Here is a 23,746-nt window from a genome sequence, read left to right on the forward strand (position 1 = left end):
GTGGAACCCCTTCCTGTTAATGAAGGACATTCCCTTTAACCCTCTGTCAAAGCTCTTTGATAAGTGCTTGTTCCCCCCTTTTTTCCTTTCCATGGCTTGGTATAATTTTCAAATGCCTCTTTGAAGTGTCTCTCGATGTTTTTCTCCGTTAATGGTTATATCTAATGGAAATTGCTGTACTCTCTGCCGTAAATACTGTAATTTTGGTCTAAAGTTAATGTAGGGAATGTATTGCTATAAATCACATTTTCAATAACCTCCCCTGAAAGATCAAGCGCTCTGCAGCAAACCAAAGCTTACTGAACACACCCACCTTCTTACCCTTGGTGACAACCCATGTTCAACCAAGAGTATACCTGAACATGAAAATGAAAATCACTTATTGTCACAAGTAAGCTTCAAATGAATTTATTGTGAAAAGCGCCTAGTTGCCACATTCCGGCGCCTGTTCGGGGAGGCTGGTACGGGAATTAAACCATGCTGCTGGCCTACCTTGGTCTGCTTTAAAAGCCAGCTATTTAGCCCAGTATGCTAAACCAGCCCCACCAACCTGCATCTACTGATCACTGATGTGCCCAAACATCTTTCTAAAACCACTACATCATTGCCAGATCTGGAGTTGAATGACTTTCTGGTCATATGTACATTGCACAACTGACGAAGATGTCTCATTCACGTTGGGTTAACGAGGGAACAATAAAAGCTGGAGTAATTTGGCTAAAACTAAATTTCTTACATATTGAAATCAAATTACTAAAAAAAATCACATGAACAACAAGCCTAAAGTAACTTAATCCACAATGTAGAATATTGCACAGATGTTCTTCTGGTATAATAAATACTTTTGTTGCTCTAATTGCAATGACTGGTTTTGAAACATAAAATCTGTCATTGTTTACAATGAAGCACTGACTATATTTCTGAACTAGTTTGTGTAACCATCAGCTTTCCAACAATCAGTAACAAAGCCCGTTATGTATTTTAAAATCACTTTGTGTAGCTCTTTGTGTTCAAACTATTCTGGAATAGAAGGAATTTCCATTTCAAGCATTCACACACCTGCTCATGTTTTCTATTAGCAAGAATGAAATACACCACCTGTTCCCCCCATCAAGAGGGTTACACGTGCCACTGAAACAATGTTGATTTAGTATCGGCCATTCCACTGATGTAAACATGTCACAGAAGAATGAACAACAATCTGAATGGATTATAGGCCTGTCAGCACTTTATACAGGAATCACTTAGCACTTCATCACATAGCCCAGCTATCCAAATTAGATCTTCTATTTAAACGACGAATGATAAACACTATTTCCTATTAGGTTGATCATGCATTAGAAGAGCTACTAATGAAATAGTAGTGTTTCAGTAAATTACTTTTTTTAAAAAACTGCATTGATCTCTTCTGCCGATTACCTGACAATAGTATCCCTGGTGTTTAATATTATGCCTCGAAATTACATTCCTGCATGTATTAATTTGCAACTCTAAATCTGCTATAATACTATTACACAAACAAAATCGCTCACCATGCTTCTATTGAATCCTATGTAATCTTAAAATGATAAACGACTTTTAATTTTGTCAATTCAACATTTAATATTAACCTGAACATAAATGTAAGTGTAACTTTACAACATTCCACTTTGTGTTTTAATTGCCATAATACTGAAACTTCTTTCCCCCCCCCCCCCATCTTCCATTCCCCACGAAAGAAGCAAAGTCGTGCGAGGAAATCCAGACCCAAAATGTAATTTCAAAGACGTTAATGATGCAGTTCAGCTGGAATATTATCGGGGCCGCAGGCTTTGGTGTTTTCCCTCCATTTCATTGGTTTCTGCAGTTACTCCATCAAGGTTGGTTCATACATGGATTCTAACACAGGGTACTGGGGGATAGGCTGGAGAGAATGAGCTGCCACTGTGGATTATTGGTTGAGACGTTGTTCAAAATGTTCTTTACAGCATTAATGGATCCTTAAGAAGAGAAATATCATCGTGTGAGTAAAAAGGACTTTGTCTATTTGATTTTGGTCCATAGATGTTCCTGTTGGCGTCAATAAAGCTTTGCATGGACCTCTCGAGCTTTCTCATCCCACCAAATGTCGTTTACCTTCTGGATTTGTCTTTGGGCATTCGGCCTGAATTGTAGAAATGTTACCTTTTGACTTGCAACCTTGGGCTGTTCGGCTGCTCGTTTTTGTTCTAGGAGGTCTCATATCCCAGCACTCCTTCCATCGAACCAGTCCCCGGTGATGACTATGCTTGAGCTTAATGGCCTGGGCAAAGGAGTCAAGTGCAGTTAACTTTATTTGATCCCATTGTTATTGAGTTGAACATGTGAAGATTCCACCCCCCCCCCCCAAGAGACACGGTGTCACTATAAACCATCCAGAGGAACTCATGGTCTAGGTGCCAACACATATCCAAGAAAAATGTCCAGAACACCACCAGGAACTTTATATTATTTACTGACCTGAAGAAAGCACGTGACTAAGTAAATCACGATGATCTGTGGATTGTGTTTCAAAGATTTAGTTGTCCAAAGAACTTCTTCACAGTCCTGTAATTACTTCATGATGATATGACTACATCTGTCTTGACTGGGAGATCTGAAACAGACCCTTTTAGGGTCAAGTAAAGCTCTGTGATAGCCCCCATACTATTTGCAATTTGCCTGATAATTGGCTAATCATCTCATCAAAGATCAACTGTCCTCTGATATCATAGAATTCCTACAATGCAGAAGGAGACCATTTGGCCTATCAAATCTGTACCGACACTCTGAGAGAGCACCCTTTCCAGGAAAACTCCCACGCCCTATCCCCACAACCCCACCTAACCTGCGCATCTTTGGACACTAAGGGGCAATTTAGCACGGATAATCCACCTAACCTGCACATTTTTGGACAGTGGGAGGAACCCGGAGCACCGAGAGGAAACCCATGCAGAAATGGGGAGAAAGAAAAATGTCAGCATTAAATACCGCCTAGATGGAAAATTCTCAAGTCGCCTCTGTGCCAAAGCTGAACTGACCATCGTGGACATACAGTTTGTGAATGATTGCAGTGCCATTGCCCAGTTTGCATCAGATTTGCAAGCTCTTCAATTATGTGTACAAGAAACTCGGCCTGTCCTTGAACCTTGCCAAAGCAATGCTCATATCAACCCAAATATTCCACCTCCCAAATATGTTTAAAAGGAAACTCTGGAACATGGTGAGCAATTCCCAAACCTCTCTAAAATGCCACCTCTGATTAGGAGACCCAAAGCCAGCTCAAACGCACTTGTGATACAGTGGCAGAAGAGTTGGAAGATAGCAGGTTCGGTTTTGAATTAGTTCTACCCACTTGGATTTAACATGCAATGTTTAGGTTGTTACCCATTTCTTGGTGTCTTGCACCTTGTGCCCATCACCCCCAGGATCTTGGTTGTCAGACTACACTAGGAGAAGTGCATAGTTGACAGAATGCTATTCAAGCAGACAAAAGATTCACAGTACTATTTTGTCCTTCAGGGGTTGCAAGCCAGAAAACATTTGAGTGGATAGCTTAGGAGAACAACGTTGTCATTCAAAAGTGGTGACGACTCACGGAAAACATTAATCACTCTTTCCCTTTCACTCACCAGTCCAAAGACCCAATTGAGAAGCACACATAATATAGACAAGGAATTAAAATTTGGTGAGATATAAATAAAAAAAGAATGTTGCTGTGGAAATAGAGTCTGATGTAGTTAACCCGAGGTACAAAACATGTCAGCCCCTGGCTTCATGCATGCAGATACGACACCAGAAACCTTGCCATGAAGAGAAGGATGATAACAGAGTATCAAACAGATTTGGAAGTTCTGTCCGACCTAGCCCAAGATATGAAGCACATCAATAGTGTAGCAGTGGAGACCACTCCACTCTGTGTGCAAACATCTGAGAGGATTTCACCTCATTACGGAGCAGCCTGGAGAAAGTGGTACCTGCTGGGGTATTTGCAAAATTTCCACCACTTAATTAGAGATATAGGGATGTCAGTCAATTCATTGTAGGGAGACTGAATGAAGCACCTTTGGTCATGGGGGAACCACTTGGGTAGGTCAAAATTCACTGGATTGTAAAGTATATAAGACAGCAACTTAAAGGTACAATAGGACATTTTCTATTGACTTGCTCTCAGTGGTTTAAGGATCTTTGCATATTTTTGAGATCCATTCTCTCACTGATAGTTGGTAATTATAATCATGTTCCAGTAATATTAGTGCAGCTGTTCTGCATGCCTGAGTGGCTCTTTCTCCACGCTACAGTAGAACCAGTAGCATCCATTATTAGCATCGCCAGCACCTTTCATCTTTTCAGAATCAAGATGCAAAAACATCCAAGGTCAACCTGATCATAACTCACCCCAGGATTTGAAGGCACCTGAGAAAATGGCTATTTTTAATCCAAGAGAAATATCTCACAATCCAAGTCATGAGGTGGTACATCGAAGTGTTACAAGAGGAGAAAAAATTGTGCTGTCACAAGGATTGTGCAATGACCAAGTTAAGTACAGATTTTGCAAAGAGTTGCAATAATTCTTTGGAATATTGATGCAAAGACTGTTAGATGTTTGTTTCTCTTGCACAATGTGAAAATTTTATGTGCTAACATTTTGGATTAGGATACGATTCCTTGCTGTGAGGAGCAAGGATTTTACATATTCAAGGGAGTTGGGAGATCTTTGATGGACTAGGACATTTGAATAATAATGCTGGAACTCCCTCCCTAACAGCACAATTGGGTGTACCTGTACCTCAAGGACTGCAGCGGTTCAAGAAGGCAACTCACCACCACCTTCTGAAGGGCAACTGGGGATGGGCAATATATGGTGGCCTAATCAGCAACGCCCACATCCTGTAAATTAATTTTTAAAAATTGTATTCACCGGAGAAGCGTGAGGGGTGGCACAGTAGCACAGTGGTTAGCACTGTTGCTTCACAGCACCAGGGTCTCAGGCCCGATTCCCGGATTGGATCACTGTCTGTGCGGAGTCTGCACGTTCTCCCCGTGTCTGCGTGGGTTTCCTCCGGGTGCTCCGGTTTCCTCACACAAGTCCCGAAAGAGATGCTGTTAGGTAATTTGGACATTCTGAATTCTCCTCTGTGTACCCGAGCAGGCTATGTGACGACTAGGGGATTTTCACAGTAACTTCATTGCAGTATTAATGTAAACCTACTTGTGACAATAAAGATTATTATTATTATTAAAAGCTGTGCCAAATGAGACTGTTAAATGTGGATGTCTCGTAGCAGTTGACAGCACCTGCACAATTGCAAGAAAGAGCTGGACAAATATTGTTAAACCCCAGAACGTATTCAGCCACCAGAGCCTGGCCTTGAACATCGCAATAGCCTGCTCAATTTGCAATCCTTGTTTTCGCCTCTGCGTTATTATTATAGCACTTTCCTGCAGCACTGATGGCCCTCTGAAAAATTTCTATCTCTCATGGGTTTCAAGGCATATCCCATCATGTACCAGCCATTCTGCCACCTGCTTGCAAAGTTGAAATAGAGCTAAAACTCTGGAGAGATTTCTTATGAGATGAGTGAGAGAATTGCCAGCATGTCATGAAACCCATAGCATCTTAAAGCACAGAAAAAGCCCAACTAGCCCATTTTGCTGGTTCTTGCACTCGATATAAACAGGGGCATTTGGGCCGCATGCATGCAGTCGATAATCAAATAACTTTGGGGAATGGATTAATTCTGAACAAAACATGATGGGCTGGATTCTCTGCTGTCTCCATTGTGCAGTCAGCCCGGGAATTTCCCGAGGGTGGGGCTGCCCACAATGGAAACCCATTGGCCGGCGGGCGAGACGGAGAATTCCGCGCAGGAGCTCCCTCAAGCGTCTAACTGGAAACATGATTGAATTGTATAAATTGAAATTCGTGGCAAAGAGGCCATCGATGACTTGCTTTAAAAAAAGCATGTTCGACAAATTGAGAATGTGCAGCAGATCAACAGGGCTGGTTTAGCTCAGTGGGCTAGACAGCTGGTTTGTGATGCAGAACAAGGCCCGCAGCGCGGATTCAATTCCTGTACCCGCTCACCCGAACAGGCGCCGGAATGTGGCGACTAGGGGGTTTTCACAGTAACTTCATACTTGTGACAATAAAAAGCCTATTAGTATTATTAGAAATGAGAATGCAAAGGCAGAAATAACAGCATATCCAATGAATAACCATTGTTTATACAAGTCACTAAGAGTCAGAAAGGGTGAATGTTGGAACAAAATAAACTGTACTCTGCAGTGCTGTGGTTCACCATTGATGGGAACCTAATGTGGGTTTGAAACTTGTGATCGCTGCTGCAATTCTGAATAATATGGACTTAGCTCTCTATTGAGAATTAAGCCACTTTCAGAGCAAACCATAAATTACTGTTTTGGCCTCAGCTGGAGTGGTGTGTCCAACGCTGGACACACTTTACAAAAGATATCAAGGTGTTAGAGAGGGTGCCAGAGGATGAATGGAATGATATGAATGTGAACAGCATAACTAAGGAAATAGAAACTAAATGGTGGGGGCAAAGGATAAAGTGTGGAAAGCATATGAAAATGTAGAGATAAGATAAGAAAGGAAAATAGTATTATGGTAAATGAGGGTCACGGAAATGGCATGAAAGAATTGAAAGAAAAAAACAAAGAATGCACCAAGAATCAGGATTAAAAATACTTTTTTAAAAGTTTACATTTTTACACTACATAAAAATAGATGAGATGGTTACAGTTTACATGTTGTTCCTTTTTGGCACACCCCCCCCCCCCCCCCCCCCCCCCCCCTCCCAACACCCACCCACTTCTCGTCTTCAGCTGTTTCCGAGTGAATTAAATGAAATGAAAATGAAATGAAATGAATTGAAAATCGCTTATTGTCACGAGTAGGCTTCAAATGAAGTTACTGTGAAAAGCCCCTAGTCGCCACAGTCCGTTGCCTGTTCGGGGAGGCTGGTACGGGAATTGAACATGCGCTGCTGGCCTACTTTGGTCTGCTTTAAAAGCCAACTATTTAGCCCTGTGCTAAACCAGCCCCAGGGTCTTATCCTAGGCCCTTTATTTCACCATTGGTGGTTGCTTGGTGTTTGTCTGTGGGCAGTGCCCTCCTTCTCCCTTCTCTCTCCCTGGCACTTGGCCTCACCTCCATTCTTTTCTGCTCTTTCCCTCCTGTTGTATGTTTGTCTTTTGGGGGATCTGTTTTGTGTTGGGCCCTCTGGTCCCCGTGTCGATGTCACTCTGGCCTCCCCCTTGGTATTTCCTCCGGTCTCCCTCCCACCCCCTCACTCCTGTCTGTTTTCAGTGGTCCAGGTGGCTCCCATGACTCCCCCCCCACTCCCCCCGCTCTATCAATTGTTGCCTTCGAGCAGGTCTTGGAACAGGTTGGTGAATGCCCCCCCCCCCCCCCCCCCCCCCCAATTTTGTGGAAACCATCTTCAGACCCTCGGATGGTAAACTTGATCTTCTCCGGTGAAGAAATTCCGATAGGTCTGCCAGCCAGTTTGCAGCGATGGGTGGTGCTGCTGATTGCCAGCTGAACAGGATTCTCCAGTGGGCAATTAGGGAAACAAAGTCAAGGGCATCAGCCCTCTTCCCCATATGAAGTTCTGACTGCTCCAACACTCTGAAGACAGCCACTCTCGGGCATGGCTATACCCTCACCCCCAAAACCTTGGACATTGTCTCGAAGAAGGCTGTGCAGAACCCGACAAGTCTGGGGCATGCCCAGAACAAGTAAACGTGGTTGGCCGGGGATCCCTGGCACTGTTCACATTTGTTACTCCTGGGGCACATCTGGTGCGCACCACACACATGCTCCGGTACAACAGGTGGAGGTAGCAACTCCCGAGGGGGTAGACGGTCGGAGGGCGAGCTGACTCTACCCCTGCATGTCCTCCTCCAATCTCATCTCCGCACCCCTGGCCCCGGCGCCTATCCCTGATGCAAGGTGTTCCATCGGATGGCACTCCCCTTGCCAGGGGTGTGCTCGGCAGCCCCCCCCCAGCATCTCCGTAGGGGCTATGGTGGGCGTTGCCCTGGGAAGGCCTTCGGCGAGTGGCGGCCGAGTGGGGGTGGGGGATTACAGTAGAGGGTCAAGTGCAGGGGTTGGTGGAGTGGGGGCACCCATATGGCCGGTGTCACTCTGCAGAACCAGGGGCCAAAGTGGGTGGTCAGCAGGGTGCGCAATTAGGTGGCTGTCTTCTCGGCCGCGGAGGTTTGTGCCTGGATGCTGCCCCAGTCCCGTACGGGGTCACAACGTCCATTTGGCCTGCTCCCCGTCATCCCCCTTCCCACGGCCCTGGAGGCCCCCCTCCCAATCCCAGCCAGTGTCTGGCCAGGCTACCACAGTTGCTCCTCTCTGTGTCTTACCTCTTCCCTCTCCCTCATTAGCCACTATGTGAGTTTCATGATTTATAAAAGCACAAGTGAACCGCCCCATTGGGAACTCGGCCCATCGGAGGCGGAGAATCGCAGAGGTCACAGAGAATGCCCGGTCAGGCCCGCTAATGATATGCAAATGATATTTACTGTAGGTGTGTTCCGGACCGCATTGATGCTGCTATCGAGGTGACGGAGAATTGCGATTTGGTGTCAAGTCGGCACCCTTCGCAATTTTGGCATCGGAACCTGGAGGGGACTGCGGCCCCTCACTGCAGCAGAGGGCCCTGGACATCTTAGGTGGCCCGGAAGAAAGGGCAGTTGCCAGGATGGAGGTCGGCGTCGGGCGAGGAAATGAGACACGTTGCGTTGCAGTTCCCCATGACACCCCCCCCACCACTACTACCCCCACACCATCATCACACCCACCACCACCCCCATACCTCCCTCACATGCACACCACCTTCACACCCACACCATCACCACCCCTACTCCCCACTCCCAAATGCACCCCGCCTCTCGTACACCCCCCCACCACCCCCACTCCCCCCCCCCCCCCCCCCCCCCCCCACCCTCCCTCCGCACGGCCCGCGATCTAATCATGCGTCTTGCCTTGTGTCTTGCAGGACAATGTCTTGCTGGTAATGGGGTGGGTCCATCTGGTGTACCCCGACACCAGCCACAGCCACAGCAGAACTGGAAGTGCCAAAAGCGACGAGGACAATACCGTCGCAACGAGAGCCATCGGCCTGAATCCCAGAACACCACAGAGCTCGAATCCGAGGAGGGCATAGATTTTGCATCACAGTTGTCTCCAACACCCTCCACTATCCCAGAGACACTCACTTTGCTTAATGAAGAGTCTCCTGCGGTACTATCTGGTTGGCACCACACACATGCTCCGGTATAGCAGGTGGAGGTAGGAACTGACGAGGGAGGGTACAGTCGGAGGGCGAGCTGACCCCAGGAATTAACTACCGTCCAGTCGGGTTTCAGGCTTCTGGAATGGGCGGTCTCATCAATCGTGGAGATGCAGGTGCAGAGCCAGGGACTACATGAGGGGTCATCGGCTGGCATCCAGCAGCTGTAGGTGCAGGTGGAGGAGTCCAACCACGTGCAGGAGCAGGAGGTGGTGCCGACCATGCATACCACCCAGGCCGAAACCGCAACGGTGCGTACTCCGCGGAGGCCTTGGGGGAAGGGTTTCGGCCATGGATCAGTTTGTCCAAGGCATGGGGCAGCATGCAGGCTGCATGGCTGCCCTTTGACAGGCAACCATGTGCTACAACCACCTGGACATTGCAGCGGCACTCCTGAGCATGGCCCAGTCCCAGTAAGCCATGGCTGAGAGTGCTGGCAGCATTGCCCAGGCACTGGCCGATGTGGCACAGACCTAGAAGGTGGCCAGTTCACATGCAGGAGTCAGACATTGTCAATCATTGCAGAGCGGGTTGTCATGATCATCTATCCAATGGACCATACCTGCTGTTATTGCCAACCCAGAGCCCACACCCCGTAGTACAGCAGGTATGTATCATGGAGGGGCTGCAGGCGGGGGGGTGGGGTTGACCGGACGGTGTGGGGATGGGATGCGGTGTTCATGCCCCTGGCCTGTCCCCCCCCTACCCAATTGGTGAACTTGGAGGCGATCGGAGTGCACTGTGCACATTTGCCCAGGCGCTCCCATTGTCCGACTCCCGTGCCCATGCCCCATACTGAGGACCCCTCCAGAGCGGCCCAGGCACCTGAACCGCATCTTTAGGATGCCGAAGCACGATTAATCACCCCCGTTCACGGCACAGCGTTGTTGCAGGGTGTCTCCCCCCCCCTCCCCGTTTGTTTTTTGGCTTCTGTATAGGCGTCATCAGCCACAACTGCAGTGGATAGCCCCTGTCAGCCAGGAGCCCATCCACCAGGAAGAGGCCAGGAACCATTGAGTGTGCCAGGATGAAGGCCTTGTGCACACTGATCAGGTATCGGGCGCAGATGTGCATGATGTGCATCTGATGGTCACACACCAGCTGCACCTTCATCGCGTGGAACCCCTTTCAGTTTGTGAAGGCTGGCCTGTCATCTGCTAATGCTCATAGGGCGACATGCATTCTGTCGATCACGCCCTGGACCCAGGGCCCGTCAGCGATGGCAGCGAACCCCACTGCCTGCGCATCCTGGTGGCCTCTGTCTACATTGAAATGGCATAGAGGGCCTCTTTGACAGCGCAGATGCACCTGTGCACTGAGCTCTGTGAGATCCTGGACAGATCCCCATTTGGCACCTGGAAGAAGCCCATGATGTAAAAATTCAGGGCGACCATCACCTTGACAGCCACCGGGAGCGGGTGTCCTCCCCCATCCCCCTGCGGTGCCAGAGTCTTCGACGGCATGCCCGTACCGGCCTGTCCTCGAATGACAGGCACTACCAGTACACACGAAACCTCATGCAGCACCTCCTTGGCACCTCCTCCTCAGCTGCCTATCCTCACCGGCTGCCTCCTGTTCCTCTGGGCCATGCAACGCTGATGCAGCTTGCTCCTCCTCGAGCAGCTCAAGCTCGTACAGCCGCAGGGCATCCCCAGGCATTGGAATGGACAGTCCCATTGACTGTGGAGATGCAACCTCAGAGCCAGGGACTACATGAGGGGTTGTCGGTGAGCATCCAGTACCTGTAGGTGCTGTTTGAGGAGTCCAAGCACATGCAGCAGCAGGAGGTGGTGCTGACAATGTGTGCCACCCAGGCCGACACCGCACTGGTGGCGTCTGCAGTGGAGGCATTAGGGGTGACAGTTTCAGCTATAGATCAGTATGTCCAAGGCCTGGGGCATTCTGTGCAGCTGCTGGCTGAGGCCCAGGACAGGGTTCCCGCCTCACAGGCGACCATGTGCCAGAGCCACCTGGAAACAGCAGCAGCTACCCTGAGTGTGGCCCAGTCACAGAAGGCCAGGGCTGGGAATGTCGGCGGCATTGCCTAGGCGCTGGCCAATGTGGCACAGAGGCAGATGGAGGTGGTCCTGTCCCAGAGGGAGGTGGCGTAGTTACTGGCTGATGTGACACAGACCCAGAAGGTGGTGGCACAGTCAATGGGTGATGTGGCGCAGTCCCAGACAGAGATGGTCCACTCCCTGTGCTCAATGGCTGTGAGCGTGCAGACCCTGGTCGAGACCAAAGTGGGCTTCCAGGACTGACAGTGCCAGGTGGCGGGGGAGCGACAGGGGGTAGCTCCCCTTGCACCCCTGTCCAATGGAGTAGCCCAGGGGTCAGTGGGCACCCCGAGGGAGGAGGAGGTGATGGGGCCCATGTAGGTGACTCCCGCAGGGGAGGTGTCGGAACACTGCAGAACCTCGGACCGTTGCCCTTCTGTCCCTGGCGCACTTGGTGGACAGCGGGAAGAACAGGGTGGCACCATGCCACCTAGCATACCTGAGCAGCGGCCAGGCCTATCCAGGCCCAGTTGCCCCAGACGCCACCCGCCAATGGGGGCCCAGGTACAGGGCACGAATCTCAGCATGCCACTTCCACTCCTGCTGTACCATCTGGGCAGCCATGTAGACATAGTGTTAGGGCCCGTAAGGCCAGAAAAGTAGACACCAGTTAAGTTGACATGCGTGCAGGGCACACTTTAGTTATTGGGGCTAGGGCACAAACCTGTATGTATGTGTTCACAATAAACATCTGTTACCACTGTTACAACCTGCGTTGGTGCTCTCTCTGATGGGTATGAGGAGTGGGCTTGTCTGGACTGGCCGGGGGAGGTTTGGCAATGGGCGGATGTTGATGTTGGTCGGGTGGGGGGGGGGGGGGGGGGGGGTGGAAATGGTGCGACCCTGTGGGTGGCCCGTGCACCCTCACCCTTCTGACCGTCCCCACCATCGCCATCCCAGGGTTTCGATGTGACAGTGTGATGGAATGTCCAGCTTGCATGCAGGGATCACGCAGATCGATGGTGGGAAGTGCTGCTGTGGGCAGGTGTCAGCCATTGTCATCATACAATGCGGAGCAGCAGAGCTCATCGTTGAGAAGGTTGTCATCATCCTCTGTCCCACGGACCAGACCGGAGGGGGGGGGGGGGGGGGGGAGGCGTGGTGGGAAGTGAGGGGTGTGGGGTTATGATGAGGTGTCCATGCCCCTGGCCAGTACTCAGCCCTCAAGCACCCCCTCCTAGTAGTGAACCTGGAGATCAGAGTGTCCCATGCACCTCGGCCCTAGCGCACACATCGTGTGGCTTATCGTGCTTACCTGAGCTCTATGTCCAACTCACCCTCACCCTCCCCTGCATCTTCTTTGTTGAACGAGGCCTGGCGTTTATCCTCCTTATTCAACACGTCGTCCCTCTGCTGTACGATGTTGTGGAGGACGCAGCAGGCCACATGGCAGCCGGTGACTAGTGATGTGCCTCAGGGGAATGTGCTGGGACCACAACTTTTCACAATATACATTAATGATCTGGAAGAAGGAACTGAAGGCCCTGTTGCTATGTTTGCAGATAGTACAAAGATCTGTAGAGGTACAGGTAGTATTGAGGAAGCAGGCGGGCTGCAGAAGGACTTGGACAAGCTAGGAGAGTGGGCAATGAACTGGCAGATGGAATACAATGTGGAAAAGTGTGAGGTTATGCACTTTGCAAGGAGAAATGTAGGCATTGACTATTTTCAAAATGGAAAAATGCTTAAGAGATCAGAGGCACAAAAGGACTTGTTCATGATTCTCTTAAGGTTAATGTGCAGGTTCAGTTGGCAGTTAGGAAGGCAAATGTAATGTTAGCATTCATGTCGAGAGGGCTAGAATACAAGACCAGGGATGTATTTCTGAGTCTGTATAAGGCTCTGGTCAGACCCCATTTGGAGTATTGTGTGCAGTTTTGGGCCCGTATCTAAGGAAGGATGTGCTGGCCTTGGAAAGGGTCCAGAGGAGGTTCACAAGAATGATCCCTGGAATGAAGAGCTTGTCATATGAGGAACGGTTGAGGACTCTGATTCTGTACTCAGTAAAGCTTAGAAGGATGAGGGAGGGATCTTATTAAAACTTACAGAATATTGCGAGGCCTGGATAGAGTGGACGTGGAGAGGATATAGATATAGATGTAGAGAAATACAGCACAGAACAGGCCCTTTGGCCCACGATGTTGTGCCGAACTTTTGTCCTAGGTTAATCATAGATCATACAATTTTGGATACTAAGGGCAATTTATCATGGCCAATCCACCCAACCTGCACATCTTTGGACTGTGGGAGGAAACCGGAGCACCTGGAGGAAACCCACGCACACACGGGGAGGATGTGCAGACTCCACACAGACAGTGACCCAAGCCGAAATCGAACCTGGGACCCTGGAGCTGTGAAGCAATTGTGCTATCCACAATGCTACCGTGCTGCCCTTACAGATGTTTCAGAGATGGCATTTGATGTTCAATGAAAATGAGCTGAGATGACCCTACATTTTCTTCTTTTTTTCAGTTACTAAACCAACCAATCAACTTACCGCTTTCTTGTAATATCCCTGTTGATTTTTTTCTTGAATCCCGGTACGCTGTTTGAACATCCCCTGAGAAGGCTGGCCCTTGCAGGTCTAGTGCTCTCTCCTCTGAAGGTAAGTGCTATCCCTGAGCCTCTCCGCAGCACAAGATGCCCCTTGCAGGTCCGTTGCTCTCTCCTCCCGAAGGTAATTGCTGTTCCTGAGCCTCAACCTGTCTTTATATCCTCCGCAGTACAAGGTGTCCCTTGCAGGTCCAGTGCTCTCTCCTCTGAAGATAAGTGCTGTTCCTGTGCCTCGGCTGTCGTTCTGTTCTCCGCAGTACAAGGTATCCCTCGCAGGTCCAGTGCTCTCTCCTCCCAAAGACAAGTGCCCCATCTGTATCTTCAGTATCTCTCAACTTCAATAATATTGTGCTTTATTATTCTTTCCACCAAAGCGAACAACCCCACATTTTCTCACAATATACTCCAACTGCCAAATTAACCTAATATTTCTTTGCAGATTCTTTGGGCCATACTGTTTCTTTCAAGGTGGGCGGCATGAGTCAGGAAATTTCCAGATTTGCTGCACCTGCTTCTCAAGTGCCCGATCAGATCCAATTTTTAATCCAGGCGGGCAGGTGCAAATTGGAGTTGGGCCCGCTGCCCTCAGGAGACATATTGGACGTGGCCAAAGGAGCTTTTGTGTCGAGGCCAGCTGGTCAAACAACCCAACTCAGTTTTTTGGGACTTTGTCACTGTTGATTTTACAAATTTTAGGCCCTGACTCTCCATCACCAATCAAGCGAGCTGCCTTGGTGTAGAGCTTCTTGGGCGTTGTTGGAGTGGCACTCATCCAGGCAAATGGAGAGTATTCCATCACTCTCCTGACTTGTGCCTTGTAAATGGTGGACAGACTTTGGGAAGTGAGGTGAGTTACTTTCCACAGAATTCCCAGTCTTTGACCTGCACTTATATCCACAGTATTAATATGGCTGGTCCTGTTCAGTTTTGGGTCAATGGTAACCTCCGGTACGTTGATAGTGGGAGAATTCAACAAGGATAATGCTGAATGTCAAGGGGAAATGGTTGTATTCTCCCTTATTGGAGATAGTCATCACCATGCACTTGCCACTTATCAGCCCAAGCCTTGTTGTCCAGGTCAAACTGCATTTGGGGACGGAATGCTTCAATATCTGAGGAGTTGTGAATGGTCATTATCGTATATTTATCAGTGAACATCTTCACTTGGACCTTATGATGGAGGGAAAGTCATTGATAAAGTAGCTGAAGATGGTTGGGCCTGGGGCACTACCCTGCAATGATGTCCTGGGACTGAGATAACTAACCTCCAACATCTTTGTTTATGCTCAGTATTACTCCAACCAATGAAGAGTCTTCCCACTCATTCCCATCGACTCCAGTCTTGCTAGGGCTCCTGGATGGTGCAATTGGTCAACTGCTCCCATGACGACAAGGGCAATCACTTTCACCTCACCTCTCAAGTTCATATCTTTTGTCCATGTTTGGATAAAGGCTGAAATGAGGTCAGGAATTGAAGTGTCCCTGGCGGAACCCAAAATATGCATCAGTGAGCAGTTTATTGTTGGGTAAGTGCTGCTTGATAACACTGTTGACAACATCCAACACTTTGCTGATTAATAATGACATAATTCTAGCCCTTGGGTAGATGTCAACCAATACCTATTTTAACTTCTGGAACAGATTACTGTTTTCAAATCTCACTGACACAGGCAGCCTATTTTTTACTTTGGTTACAGTACACTATGATCCATCAGCCAAGTCATTCATATCGATTATAAATTGTATATCTATAGATTATAGATTGCAGTTGAAGCCCTAGCACTGATTACTGTGGCACTCACCGAGTTACAATTTGCCGACCTCAGAATTACTCATTTTTCCCAACTCCCTCTTTCCTGTTAATTAGTCAATCGGCTCTGTATGTTACAATATTACACCAAAACCATGATCTTTGTCTTCTGCACTAACCTTTTATGTGGTACATAATTGCTCTTGAGCAGGCGGTGGTCAGCCACCTTCTTGAACAGCTGCAGACAATATGGTGTATGTACATTTACAGTTCTGTTTGTGAGGTGTTCTAAACGACCTTGTGATAATGAAGGAACACCAATATATTTCCAAGTCAGGATGGTGTGTGATTTCAGGCCCTTGTTGTCACTATTTTTCTAGGTGGTAGACATCACACATTTGGAAGATGCTATCAAAGGAGCCTTGGTGAGTTCATGCAGTGCATCTTGTAGATGATACACACTGCTGCCATTGTGCAGTGGAGGTGAAATGTTTAAGGTGGTAGATGTGTTGCCAATCAAGCAGGCTGCTTTTTCTTGAATGGTGTCAAGCTTTTGAAGTATTTTTGGGGATTTATTCATTCAGACAAATGGGGAGCATTCCATTACATCCTAACTTGTGCTTTATGGTGGGGAGGCTTTGAGAGTGAGCTACTTGCTGCAGAATTCCCAGCTTCTGACCTGCTTTTGTAGCCACAATATGTATAAGGCTGGCCCAGTTATGTTTCTGGATAGTGACCTACAAGATTTTGATGCTGGGGGATTCAGCAATGATAAATCCCTTGAATGTGATTTTTGGTTGAATTTAGTCCCTGCCTGCACTTGTGTGATGTGAATGTTATTGTCACTTGCTCAAGCCTGAGTATCGCCCTAGTCTTCTAAATGCAGGCATGAGCTACTTCATTATCTAAGGAGTTGTGAATGAAGCTGAACACTGTGCACACATCAATGAACTTCCTCATAGCGCAAAGTCATTAATGAAGTCCCAGGATACTGCCCTGAGGATGCATGTGGCAATGTCCTGGGGTTGAGATGATTGGCTTTCAATAATCACAATCATTTTCCTTTGTGCTTTAACCAGTGGAGAGTTTTCTCAGATTTCCATTGTCTTCAGTTTCACTAAGGCTCCTTGATGCCACATTGTCAAGGAAAGACATTCTCACCTCACCTCTGGAATTCTGTTTTTTCATCCCAAGGCTGTAAAGAAGTATTACACTCTTTGAGAAGGATGCATTTGGATTTGTTTATTGTAACCTGTACTGAGATACAGTAAAAAATATAGTTCTGCGTGCAGCTCAGACAGATCATTCCGTACATGAAAAGAAAATACAAAGATCAAACATAAAATACATAATGAATTTACATAGTGATATGGGTCAGGGTTTAGAAAACCCCAAAGAGTAGCAACAGAGTTAAAGTACTTTTAAACTAAAACAAGGTTTATTTATGAAACCTGTTAACACTTTATAAACCCACAGTAAACATCTAAACAACTATCAACACCAATAAATCCCCCAAAGAATACAGTACACTATAAGTAATTCTTAATCTCTCCTTGCAACATTCATAAGACAAATAATAACCTTTTTTGCAGAAAGACATCAGGTTTAACTTCTCTACTGAGAGCAGTTACCACTTTGAAATCACCAAATGGACATTCATAAGCTTGCAGAGATTCATACACATCTTGCTGTGATTGCAGCTGCACCAAATCTAAAACAAAACACACCCTGTAGCTGCGAGCCCAAAGCGAAGGTAAAAGCAGACAACATCAGCTCTACCCACACTCTGACATCACTGAAAAACACCCATTTCTTAAAGTTATTCTCACATGATAATAGAGACAGGAATCGGGTGAAGCATACAGGAGTGTAATACTATTCAGTAGAGAAGATGTATGAAGAGATTAGATTAGCCCATAAGAGGGTTGTTTAGGAGTCTGGTAACAGCGGGGAAGAAGCTGTTTTTGAATCTGTTAGTGCGTGTTCTCAGACTTTTTTATCTCCTGCCCGATGGAAGAAGTTGGAAGAATGAGTAAGCTGGGTGGCAGGGGGCTTTGATTGTACTGCAGGAGGTGTAGACGGAGTCAATGGCTGGAAGGCGGGTTTGTGTGATGGACTGGGCAGTGTTCACGACTCTCTGTAGTTTTGTACAGTCTGGCCGAGCAGTTGCCATCCAGGCTGTGATGCGGCCAGATAGGATGCTTTCGATGGTGCATCTGTAAAAGTTTGGCATGTCAGTGTGGACATGCCGAATTTCCTTAGTTTCCTGAGAAAGTTGTGCTTTCTTGGTCGTAGTGCACACCTATGATACTTTGCTTCCTGAAGTCAATGACCAGCTCTTTAGTTTTGCTGACATTGAGGGAGAGATTGTTGTCATTACACCACTCCACTAGGTTCTCTATAGACCAGCAGAAAAGAGGTGGCAGATGCCCAAAGGTATGTCAGGTGGATTTGCCATGTTAAATTGCCCCCAAGTGTCTAACGGTTGGGTCGTTGTAGGAGTCTTGCTGGGTCGGGTCGGGTCGGGTCTGGTCATCTGATCCAGTCCATGGGCCGCTGAGGATCTTCAAACCTGCAAGAGAACATAAAAAAGGTTAGTAATAGTGTTAGTGTTAGAATTAAGTTTTAAGAGATTAGTACGGTTATAGGAGAAGTAAGAAGAGGATCTGAGTGAGAAAGCTTGCAGAGAGTCACCACACTCCGGCACCATCTTGCTTGTATGATCCATGGATGAATAAGGAAGTTTAGAGTAGAATCAAATTAAAAGAAACACTGTACAAATCTGCAAAGACTCATGATAGGTCAGAGAATTGGTCAAACTTTAAGAACCAGCAAAGAATGACTAAAAAATATTGGAGGCGGAAAGAAGAGTATGAGAGAAAGTTAACTAGAAATATAAAAACAGATAGTAAGAGTGTCTACAAGTATTTAAATAGGAAAAGTGTAACTAAAGATTGTGTAGGTCTTCCAGAGAATGGATTTGGAAAATTGATAATGGAAAGCAACGAAATGACAGATATTTTGGACAGGATTCTCCGTTCCAGGGGCTGCACGGTGGCACAGTGGTTAGCATTGCTGCCTCACGGCGCCGAGGCCCCAGTTCGATCCCGGCCCTGGGTCATTGTCAGTGTGGAGTTTGCACATTCTCCCCGTGTTTGTGTGGATTTTACCCCCACAACCCAAAGATGTACAGGGTAGATAGACTGGCCACACTAAATTGCCCCTTAATTGGAAAAAATTAATTGGGTACTTTAAATTTATATTTAAAAATGGATTCTCTGTTCCCCGTTGCCGATTTTGTAATCGGCAATTGGTCAGAGGGTCCCTTTTGGCACCGCAATCGGGGGTGGCGCTTGTTTGACGCAGGTTTTGGATGCTCCGCCCCCTCTGAAACGGCATCATCAAGGCAGACACACCATTGGGACGGCCTCAGCTCGTCACCTGAAGGCCCCCCCCGATGCTTCGCCCCCGGTGGGCCGAGTTCACGACGGCACGGTTCACTTCTGGTCGCAGACATGCGGGAACCCGATGTGACGGCTGTGGACTGTGTCCAGCCCCGCAACAGTCAGGCGGGGGCCAGACTGCCAGCCAGGGGGAGCTTCCGCGAGGGCTGGTGGGGAGTGGCCAGGGGGGCACTAACAGGCAGGTCAGCTATGTGTATGGAGGGCGCCATGTTTTACGGCGCGACCGCTGCAGGTCATCGCCGTGCACATGCAAGGCCAAGGACCCGGCCATTCTCTGGCAGTTTATTTCGTGGAGGCCGGGAGTTCCACGTGGCGCGGCTGCTATCTCCTCACCAACCGCAGCATCGGCGAGGGGGCGCCACCAATTTTTTTCCACGTAAAACGTCACAGATCCTCCGCACTTCACCTCAGAATTGGAGAATCTGGCCATTTGTATCATCTTCACTGTAGAAGTCTTAGAAATCTTCCCAAAGGTGCTTGAAGATCAAGAGGTGAATGGGACAGAGGAACTCAAAACAAATTACCATGCTGTCGTGGCAGTCATTCATGGCCATCACTGACTGAGCTTTGCCATGGACATCTCCACTCATGCTGCTGTTGTTGTGCACCACTGTGGTTGCCACCCTAGCAGTTTTGGTCTCGTTACGATACATTGCCACCACTATTGCCAGTGCCCGTAGCCTCTGGGACCCCTTCAATCAATTATGGACCTGCTGAGTGCTGCTGACATTCCCCTCTGAATATCACCGCCGCACCCTATCGACTGCATCAACTCTGGGTAAACCTGGTCCAGAGGCTCAGCATCTGATTGAGATCCATCTGGGTCCTGGTATCCAGCAGACCTCCGACTGCGCCTTGGTGTTCCTATCTCCACCTTATGTGCATCTGTCATCGTGTGATGCTCACCAGAATGTAGCCCAGAAGCTTGGCCATTACTGTTGCTCACCGAGATGTGTGTCTCCGCACTGTTGGAGGGTGGGGGTGACAACTGTGCTGTGAATACAGTGGTCTCCTTGGAGTTCTCCTCCTAGGTATTCTGATTGGAGGCATGAGAGGGGACAACCCCGGATGGGCCGGCACCGTCAGAGTTCCTGTGGGAAAATTGACATGTGATCAGTGGAAGGCATGGGTCAGTCTGTATGGCATTAACAACTTTCGTGTGACAGGTCGTCTGGGTGGGAGGTGGTGGATTCTCACCTCTGCGTCGTATGCCAAACTTTACATTGGTGACCGATCTGTCGTCGGACATCTCCGCAACCTACAGGGCCCATTCCTCATAGGGGGTGAGGACTCTGATGTCTGGTACCCTGCCGACTGTCTGGGCCTTCTCCCGTCTGTTGTGGGTCAACTTCTCCTGCGGGGACACAGAGGGGGCATCGTTAGCCGAACACTTTGTTCATTACGAGGGGTTAGGATGGGGGCAGCCCTGCTGGACATGGGTGGGCCGGGGCATGGTACGTGTCGTTCGTACGCTCGGGGTGTTTGGGACTGGTGGGTGGGAGAGGTGCCAGGGTGGCGGTCACTTATCTTCTTACGGCACTGGGTGCCGGTCATCCTGGTGATGCTCCCCAAGCTTAGGGTTGCTGCCACTTCCTCCCAGGTGGCACTGGCTGATCTGTAGCTGACTCTCTGACCCCCTCAGGGTGACAGGGCATCCTGACTGATCTCGACCCCGTTCAACAATCTGGCCAGGTTGGCATCCCCGAATCGTGGAACTGGTTTCCTCGGTGGCATGGCTGCGAGCTGTGTGGAGTTTGCTCTGCAGGATCGGTTGAAGTGCTGCATCCCTTGTTAGCGGGGAGCTGGCGGGTGCGGTCCTGGTGAATCAACCAGTGGGATCTTCCTTTGCAGCGTGAAGCCTGTGGGGCGTCGTAAAGTGGAGCCATTAACATTTTATAGTGGTGACGGCCTCGCTGGGTCGAGCGTCGAGAAGCTCACAGCAGTTCCCAATCACTACCATACTTCAAAAGTTTTCCATTAAATCGCGTCCCTTTTTGTATGTTTCTTCCTGAATTTTAAAAGTAAACTGTTCCTTGCTGAATTGTTAATCCAGCTTCCTTTTTATTCCTTTCAGTATTATTTTCCTAGCATGAGTCTGCAATTGTGTGGTCTTTGATTTTTATTTGTTGAAAATGTTGGGCGCGATTCTCCGCTCCCCACGCCAGGTGGGAGAATCGCGGGAGGGCCACCCGACAAATGTCACGCCCCTCAGGCGCCCCCTCGATTCTCCCCCCCCCCCCCCCCCCCGCTCAGAAGAATCGGCGCTCGCCGTTTTTCACGGCGAACGTCGATTCTCCGACCCAGATGGGCCGAGCGGCCTGCCGTTCGCGGCCGTTTCACGACAGCGGCAAACACACCTGGTCGCTGCCGTCGTGAAACGGGAGTGAGAAGCCCGTTTGGGGCTTGTAGGTGGCCTAGCAAGGAAAGAGCACCACAACTGTGCTCGGGAGGGGACAGGCCCGCGATTGGTGCCCACCGACCGTCGGGCCGGCGTCCAAATCGGACGCACTATTTCCCTCCATCGCCCCGCAAGATCAAGCCGCCACATCTTGCGGGGCGGCTGAGGGGAAAGACGGCCACCGCGCATGCGCGGGTTCGTGCCATCGGTGTCATGATGTCCGCCGCGCATGCGCGGGTTGGAGCCGGCCAACTTGCGCATGCGGGGCTGACGTCATTAGGCGCGCCGGCCGCATCATTCTTGGTGCGACGCCCCCGCGGCCGAGAGTTACGGAGCACCGCTCCTAGCCCCGCCGGGAGGGGAGAATAGGGGGCGAGGAGCGGCCTCCGTGAAACTCGGCCGAGTTCACGACGGCCCTCCCGATTTTTCCCGGGAGCGGAGAATTCCGCCCGTTGTATTTATTTAGATCTTCCAAAATAATTGAATTCAAGCTAGGTGGGAATGCAAGCTATGAGGAGGACACAAAGTGATGCAAAGTGATAGAAACCAGTTAAGTATGTGGACAAGGTGGAAAATTGGGTATAATGTGGGGAAGTGTGAGGTTATTCACTGAGGTTGTAAGAATAGAAAAGCAGAATACTTTTAAAAAGGTATAAAGCTTTTAAATATTGATGTTCGAGGCATTTGGGTGCCATCTTATTGAAAGGGGATTGGAGTAGAAGAATAAAAATGTCTTTGCTACAATTGTACAGGGCATTGTGAGACCACAACTGGAATATTGTGTGCAGTTTTGATCTCCATGTTAAAGGAAGGGTAAACTTGCATTGGAGGCAGTATAGCAAAGGTTCACTAGATTGGTATTTGGGGGTGAGAGGGTTGTTTTGTGATGAGAAGTTGAGTAAATTGGGTCTATATTCCATGGAGTCTAGAAAAAAGTAGCGGATTCCATTGAAACATACAGAATTCTGAGGAGCTTGACAGGATTCACAGTGAGAGGTGGTTTCCTGGTTTCCTCCTTCTTGACAAAAGGAGATGATAGTTTAGGACTGAGCTCACGAGAAATATGACTGTTTTGAAATCTCTACCCCACAAGGTTGTGGTTGCTCCATTGTTGAACATATTTAAGACTGAGAGATACAGATTTTTGATCTATCAGGAAATCAGGTTATATGGAGAATGAGTGTGAAAGTGGAGTTGAAGTCAAATATCAGACAGATGGTATGGATTGGCAGAGCAGGTTCGACACATTGTGTGGTCTACTCCTTCTTCACTTTCTTATATTCCCACTATTTCCGAAGCAGATACCATTGCTACTTTTTCTTCTTACCTGAATACAAACTGGAGGAATGTACTTTCAAGTTAGGTTGGGACAGATTTGGCATGATTGCTGGGAAAACAAAAACGGAACTTCTGAAAAATTATTTTAGTTCATAATAAATTACACAGATGTTTTGATGTTTGCATAAACTGCCATTATTCCAAAGATATTCTGCATCGTAAATATTAATTCTAGACTCCCCTCAAAGCCAACATTTCAAAACATTCCTTTATCGTTCCAATGCAAATAAACAAAATCAGTGCTTCCAAAAAAACATTCTGAAATATTGTCCATCACTGCATTAACACTTTTTTCACATTGTTGTATATTTGTATGAAAAATAAATCAACCTTTATTGGGGTTATTTTATTGCTTGATGTCTGTAAACATTTGTACTAATTATTACATATCGAGACTATTGCTGCACACTTCTGTCACACTGTCATAATGTTACAGATTGAGTAGAAAGGCACACCCATCAATGCAAGATTTTCATGCTGTAACCCACGAGGCAAGTCTCTAAGGCTAGATCTTCGGCAGGTTACTTGCAATTTGTTACAAATGAATGTTTGAACAAGACATAGAGATGAGATCGGGCGTTCTCAGACTAGTATGGCCGTAGGCTACAAGACATAAAGATATAGGAACATAGAACTTAGAGAAGATGTAGGCCTCCTCTGTCATTCAATAAGATAATGGCTAATCTGGTTATAGTCTCAACTCCACTTTCTTGTCTCCCCCACATCCCCATAACCCTCAACTCTCTTGTCTTGTCAACGATGTATCTAACTCTGCCTTGAATAACCCCAAGGACCCATGCCGGGATTCTCTAAAATCCCGGCCAAGTTTTGACGCCAGCGTGAACGTCGGCGGCGGCAAC

At 48.1% G+C, this 23,746-nt stretch overlaps 1 protein-coding gene across 3 annotated transcripts in view; it reads right to left on the minus strand.

The window, feature by feature from the left end:
* Positions 1–17,967: 17,967 nt before the first annotated feature.
* The window catches only part of pms1 (PMS1 homolog 1, mismatch repair system component), a 174,339-nt gene continuing 168,560 nt past the window's right edge, over positions 17,968–23,746 (minus strand). For 2 of the 3 annotated variants that reach the window (XR_005459750.1, XR_005459749.1), the window contains exon 14: positions 17,968–18,258. The gene's annotated coding sequence lies outside the window, so the exon portion shown is untranslated. Of the gene's footprint in view, positions 18,259–22,875; positions 22,936–23,746 lie in introns of all 3 variants that reach the window. The other variant, XR_005459748.1, reaches the window with a different exon arrangement.

This window comes from Scyliorhinus canicula, chromosome 2 (genome assembly GCF_902713615.1).
Source record: "Scyliorhinus canicula chromosome 2, sScyCan1.1, whole genome shotgun sequence".
Taxonomy (NCBI): Eukaryota; Metazoa; Chordata; class Chondrichthyes; order Carcharhiniformes; family Scyliorhinidae; genus Scyliorhinus; species Scyliorhinus canicula.